The sequence below is a fragment of the Penaeus monodon genome, chromosome 4, assembly GCF_015228065.2.
Source record: "Penaeus monodon isolate SGIC_2016 chromosome 4, NSTDA_Pmon_1, whole genome shotgun sequence".
NCBI lineage: Eukaryota > Metazoa > Arthropoda > Malacostraca > Decapoda > Penaeidae > Penaeus > Penaeus monodon.
The window spans coordinates 51,770,169-51,776,925 of NC_051389.1; the positions used below are offsets into that span (position 1 = coordinate 51,770,169).

General features: G+C 50.8%; 1 protein-coding gene across 1 annotated transcript in view; it reads right to left on the reverse strand.

Annotated features, from left to right (window-relative positions):
• LOC119572303 (lysine-specific demethylase 3A-like) overlaps positions 1 to 6,757 on the reverse strand; it is a 21,774-nt gene extending 15,017 nt beyond the window's left edge. The window contains exon 1 of the mRNA XM_037919324.1: positions 6,514 to 6,757. The gene's annotated coding sequence lies outside the window, so the exon portion shown is untranslated. The remainder of the gene's footprint in view (positions 1 to 6,513) is intronic.

Below are 6,757 nucleotides of genomic sequence, written 5' to 3' on the forward strand. Positions count from 1 at the left end.
AAAGAGATAGGCTTTCTTTAATTAATCACCTCAAATGCAGACACGTTCAACAGCGAACGTGCTTACTCTAACAGCGATGCCCTACGTTGGACAGACAAGTGAACTCCTCAATAAAGTGGGAAATATCAACTCTCCTCGCAAAATGTACCGTGTGGTTTCTCGTTTTCAATCACAAATCACATTTTACCTCATATTCAGATCAGTCCCTCCACACTACAAAGTACAGTTACCGCTGAATCATTTCGCGCGAGATAACACGCCATATATGCGAGGCAGAATCTGACCCTCCTGCCTCGTCCATTATTACTCAAGCATTACCGAACTCGTAACACTTAACAAAGAGAGTGGAAGTGTGAAGGAGCGTAGAGGATGGGGAAGGTGTAGTAGAGAGGGGAGGAAATAGGGAGGTGGAGAGAGATCATGAAAGAAGAGACATGGGGAAGGGGGGAGGAGGGTAGGATGGAGGGGAAGGGGGAAGGAGGGTAGGAAGGAGGGGGAGGAGGAGGAGGTGGTAGGGTGAGAGGGTGGAGAGAGAGAGAGAGAGAGAGAGAGAGAGAGAGAGAGAGAGAGAGAGAGAGAGAGAGAGAGAGAGAGAGAGAGAGAGAGAGAGAGAGAGAGAGAGAGAGAGAGAGAGACAAAGCGGAAATACCAGCCTGCCGCCTGCTGATCGCGACCGTGCGAGCAGCTCAACCGCTCCCCACCCTAACCACCCACCTAAAGAGACATGCTCCCACACAATTAACATCTCCCTATGTATGCCTCTCCATCTCGCCTTCTCTCACCCCTCCTCTTTATTTCAAGCACCATCTCTAATTTCATGACTCCTCTCTGTCTCTGTCTCTCTGAGAGAGACAGATACAGAATGACAGACAGATGGGGGGGGGGATTCATTCTCTCTCTTCCAGTAAGCAGCAGCACCCTGTCAAGCAGCCAAGGGGACGCCGCCCAGCACTCGCCAACTCGACGGCAGCTCCCACCGCCCGTGCCCGCCCATGTGAAGCTGCCAGTTGATCCCTCTTCTCCAGGCAAGTTGCCACTGCTACTGTCAACAAGTAGCAACTTGACTTGTCTTCCCTGCCAACACTTGCATGTGCAGTCTGCTTGCCTTCCAAGCTCAGAAGGAAACGGAGAGGAAGTGGAGACGGTGGGTAAGTGATCAGACGAAACAGAAATAATAGGGAGAAAAGATGAGAGGATAAAAGAGAAGACCGAGAAAGCAACAGACAAGAACAATGTTCGAGGAGAAAAACAAAGGCAACCGATGAAGGGACGAGATACAGACGAACAAGTAAAGGACGTGGAATTAAGATGCACAAGATCTGAGAGAGGAGAAAGCACAAGAGGAGAAAGAGAACGAGAGAGAGAGAGAGAGAGAGAGAGGAGAGAAAAGGAAAAGAGAAGGGGAGAAACCAGAGTGGGAGCCACAAGGTGTAGTGGTGATGGAGGCAGGCAGGCAGACGCTGCTGGGTCGGGCGCCTCAAGGTCATGGGAAGGTCTTTATGTTGTCTGAAACTCCAGCAACTCCCTCGCCCTATCCTCACCCGGCAGTACTTCTCTGGGCCGCCTTCACCTTTGTAGTACTTCCCTCACCCTTTCCTAGCCCCCCCCCCCTTTCACTTCCACACCTTCCCCACCAGCTGTGCATCCGGATACTCCAATCCGTAACTAGTCTTTAAACGAGGACATTCCACCAAAGCCTTCTTTTCCTACTATGCACCATCTTCCCTTCCGTAAAGACGTGCTCCCCTTACTAACATCACGACTTCGATACCTATTCCCACCGAGCCAACTTTTTGTACTGACAATGGCAAAAGAGGACTAAGAAAATAACTACTACAGTCATTTCCCCTGGTTAATACAAAACAACCAATAAATCCCATCTAACAAATGACAACCACTTAAACCCATGGTTATCATTAAACAACCAATAGCTTAAATTTTACGGTCTTAACTATCCTACATTATGATGTTACACAATACTGCATATTCAGGATAAATTAGGAAGAAAACCTTCGTCTCTTACTTAAATCAGATATCGCTACCCGAATGAAATAGATGGAGACAAGACAATGAAAGAGGGAGGGAGAAAGACAGGTTGAGGAAGAGGGAGAAGGGGAAGAAGAAGGAGAAGAAGGAGAAGGAGAGAGAGAGAGAGGGGAGAGAAGGAGAAAGGGGAGAGAGAGAAAAGAGGAGAGAGAGAGAGGAGAGAGAGAAGAGAGAGAAAAGAGAGAGGAGAGAAGAGAGGGGGAGAGAGAGAGAGGAGAGGAAGGGAGAGGAGGAGAGGAAAGAAGAGAGAAAGAAGGAGAGGAAGGAAGAGAGAGGGAGAAGGAAGATGAGAGAAAAGAGAAGGAAAAAGAGAGAGAGAGAGCGAGGAAGAGGAGAAGAGAGAGAGAGAGAGAGAGAGAGGAGGAGGAGAGAGAGAGAGAGAGAGGAAGAGGAGGGAGAGAGAGGAGAGGAGAGAGAGAGAGGAAGAGAGGAGAGAGAGAGAGGAAGAGAGAGAGAGGAGGAGGAGGGGAGGGGGAAAGAAGGGGAGGGGAGGGAAGAGAGGAAGAGAGAGGAAAGAAGAGAGGGAGAAGAGAAGGAGAGGAGAGAGAGGAGAGAGGAGAGAGGAAGAGAGAGAGAAGGGAAAGAAAGAGAGAGGGAGAGAGAGGGGAAGAAGAGAAAAGAGAGGAGAGAGGGGAAGAAAGAGAGAAGAGGAAGAGAGAGAAAGAGGAGGGAAGAGAGAGAGGGAGGGAGGAGGGAGGAGAGAGAGAGAGAGAGAGAGGAGAGAGGAGAGAGAGAGAGAGAGAAGGGAGGAGAGAGAGAGAGGGGAGAGAGAGAGAGAGAAGAGAGAGGGGAGAGAGAGGAGGGAGAGAGAGAGAGAAGAGAGAGGAGGAGAGAGAAGAGGAGAGAGAGAGAGAGAGAGAAAGAGGGGGGGAGGAAGAGGAGAGAGAGGGGAGGGGAGAGAGAAAGAGAGGAAGAGAGGAGAGGGAGAGAGAGAGAGGGAGAGAGAGAGAGGGAGAGAGGAAGAGAGAGAGAAGGGAAGAGAGGGGAGAAGGAGAGAGAAGAGAGAAGAAGGAAGAGAGAGGAGGAGGAAAGAGAGAGGAGAAGGGGGGGAGAGAGAGAGAGAGAAGAGAGGAGAGAGAGAGAAGAGAGAGAGAGAGGGGGAGGAGGAGAGGAGAGAAGAGAGAGAGGAAAAGAGAGGAGAGGAGAAAAGAGGAGAGGAAAAGGGAGAGGAGAGGAGAGAAAAGAAGAGAGAGAGAGAGGGAGAGAGAGAGAGAGAGAGAGAGAGAGAGAGAGAAGGAGAGGAGAGGAGGAGAGAGAGAGAGAGAGAGAGAGAGAGAGAGAAGAGAGAGAGAGAGAGAGAGAGAGAGAGAAGAGAGAGAGTAATACAATTAACTCCCTCAGAAGCATACATATCAATTATAACGATTATTAATTACAAATTCTGCATTGTAGGATAAGAGGTTTTGCTTAGATGGAGCGTTGAGAAACAAGGAGACTGTGGGTTGTGGGAACCTGTGGGAACTCGAGTGTTTCAGTATGTGTGCGTGTGCGTATGTAGTGTATACTGTGCGAGCGTATGTGCGTGTGTGTACGTAACTGTCCGCACAATACCCTCAAAGAGCGCGGCCATCTCCACCAATCCCTCCCAGCCACGCAAAAAGGGTTGTGGCGAGGTGGGCGAAGCTCCGTTGTGACCTCCAGCTAGACAAGTGGTTGACCACCACCTCTCCCTCCCCCTTCTCCCTTCTCCTCAGTACTCCCCTCTTCCCCCTCCCTTCCCTATCCGGTCGCTCCAGCCCCTCTCCCTCCCTCTACCACGCCACCTCCCCCTCCCGCTCCCCGACCTGCCATAAATGCCGCAGTTGCCAGGTAGTTTGTATTAATCATTTCTCTTGTCACTGACCGTACCTGACCGTTAAAATACGTCAATTCGTCGCCTTTTCTGGCCTTTCTTGCGAAACCACATAAACAACTCACTACACGAGCCCCACTATCAAAGTAAAACCTCAAAAAATGCACGAGCATTAACCCCTGCAATCAAAGTTGATCAATATTCTGATGAAATAATCATCTTAATAGCACTGGCCACCGGCGAAGGCAGCCAAGCAGACGGGCGCCGATTACCTCGAAAGCCCACGAGAGGTGTCCTCCCGCGAACAGAGCGCCAAAAGAAAGAAAATAAAACAAAATACAACAACAGCAAGTAGATCATCGCCCCCCCCCCCAAAAAAAGTGCCTCACAACACAAACACACGCCAGTGCCACCTTTGCGCTCTTTGTATCGGGATCTGGCACCGCCGTCAGTCTGGCTCCGCGTCTTGGCTCGCTGCCCGCCTTTCACACGTATTCATATTTCTTCTCTTCCACGTTTTACCCTCCCATAGACATCTCCCTCGCCCTTGCTTCTTCCCTTTCTTATTTTTTCTCTCTTACTCGAGATAGGTAGATAGATAAGGAGAGAGAGAGAGAGGGAGGGAGGGGGAGTGAGAGTGAGTGAGTGAGGGAAGGAGGCAGAGAGAGAGAGAGAGAGAGAGAGAGAGAGAGAGGAGAGAGAGAGAGAGAGAGTGAGTGTGTGTGTGTGTGTGTGTGTGTGTGTGTGTGTGTGTGTGTGTGTGTGTGTGTGTGTGTGTGTGTGTGTGTGTGTGTGCGTTTCTTTCAGGCTGTGTGTTCCATGACTCCAGTTAATTCGAAACCGCACCATATATATCAAGAGAAAATCGACCAAGTGCGATAGGTAACAACATAACGTCAGTTTTATGTGCTCCAAAGCTAAACTTTGGCGTTGCTGACGCCATGCTCTTTCTAACCCCCTTCCCCCTAACTCAAGCTATCAAAACGGGTGTCAGTGCTGACCTGGCTTTGCTTTCTTACCCTCCGACCTCTTGGGAGAACCGCCAGTCTCGCTTCGAAATCTCATTCGCTTATTTTTCTCCCTGTATCTTATCTCGCGCCACCTCTTATCTGCTCTCCCCTTTCTCAATAACCTTTTCTATTTTCCTCGTCACCGAACCTGTTATCAAAATTTTAGGCATTTCCACCCTCTAAAAAAGCAAATAAATAAATAAATCGATCTACACACCACCAAATCACAACTCTGCCGCTTCTCTCCCACTAGTCTAACACCATGGCAAAATCCTTCTCAAACATGACAGAAATACTTCGAGTGGGAATTACCACATACAGAATAACGAAAACTTGTGCCTTCCGGACTTCCACCTTGATAAAGGCTTATCGCCGCCAGGATAAGCCCCATTATTATGAGTGGCTATTTACGTAAGCATATGGGAGTAGATTCGCTACTCGCTCCTACCCCCCCCTCTCTCTCTCTCTCTCTCTCCCTCTCCCTCTCCCTCTCTCTCACACACACACAGACGCGGGAGTTTCCCCAGTCACCTTTTCGATCCCCCCCCCCCCCAATACACTATCCCCGCCAATACTCCCGCTCACCACAAACTATTACCTCCCCCCACACACACACCAAACACTTCCAAGAATCAGCTGGCAAGAGTGAACAACCCTACCAACTCGCTCCGAAGGACTAACACAGACGGCCGATCTCTACAACCCCCGGGGCTCCGTGTAACCCTCCCATATTGGCCGTGATCAATAGCCTTAAGAGAGGTGGCTAACTGTCTGAGGGGGAGAAAGGGCGGGGAGACAGAAGGGAAGGAGGGGGAGAGAACTGCGATGGTTGAGTCTAGGCGATATGTCCTGTGTGTGAAGGAGAGGGAGAGGGCGGGGAGGAAGAGGGAGGGGTACTCACAGCACTGAGTCACTGAGTCTTAATCTCTCTCTCTCTCTCTCTCTCTCTCTCTCTCTCTCTCTCTCTCTCTCTCTCTCTCTCTCAGTCTCTCTCTCTGTTATCCCAGTAAACACAAAAACGCTCTTCAAAACACAAGGAGGAAGCTCACTAGCAATCACACAACATGCCACCTCCCATCGCCATAAAAACGCGACTAAAACACTTGCATCACCATTAGAACACTGACATCAGCATATTTTAACTGCCCTCGCATTAACCGCCACAACACATCACGTCACCAATACTTGCATTTGTGGTGGCGACACAGCTCACTCCAGCAGTACCAAGAACACCTCACTCACACCAACAGTGCATTCCCTCCTCGCCCTCACTCTCTCCCTCTACTCCAGTTTCTTTAACCCTTCACACCATCTACACCCGACTGGATGCATTTGTACACATGTTCCAGGTGACTGCACCGACATCCTCTCCCGAGTGAGGTCGACGAGGCTGACACACCTGCGTGCTTCAGCTCACCTGGCGAAGGGAGAGCCCCGTCATGAGCACGGGTAACGGTTGGCCTCATTACCACCATCACACTCACTCATACACACGCTGCTGTGGCTACGTTCGCCGTGCTCACCGCCTCTACACACCTGCTACTACTATACGCACATCGACCTCGGCCAAAGGCGTAGGTGCTCCACGTCACTCGCGTACACCTGCGACACAGAACTGCACTCTTGCTCTACACACACGTGCACGCACACAACGTCGGTACGTACACAGCGTATGCCTTCGAGCACGGCGTCTGGCGCGGCGCGGAGCTAGTGCAGCATGTAGGGTGAGTGGTGCGAGTGCGGGTAGCCAGGGTGACCTCTGTCTCCCGCCTCGTGACAGGTCGCAGCGTGTCTGAAGGACTTCTGTGGCAAACCTGGGATATCCACAGCAGGTACACGCGTGGCGAACGAGTCACAGCAGCGAAGGGCCAGCTCCGCGGCTGCGTTTCCGTAATTCGGTGTAGGATGA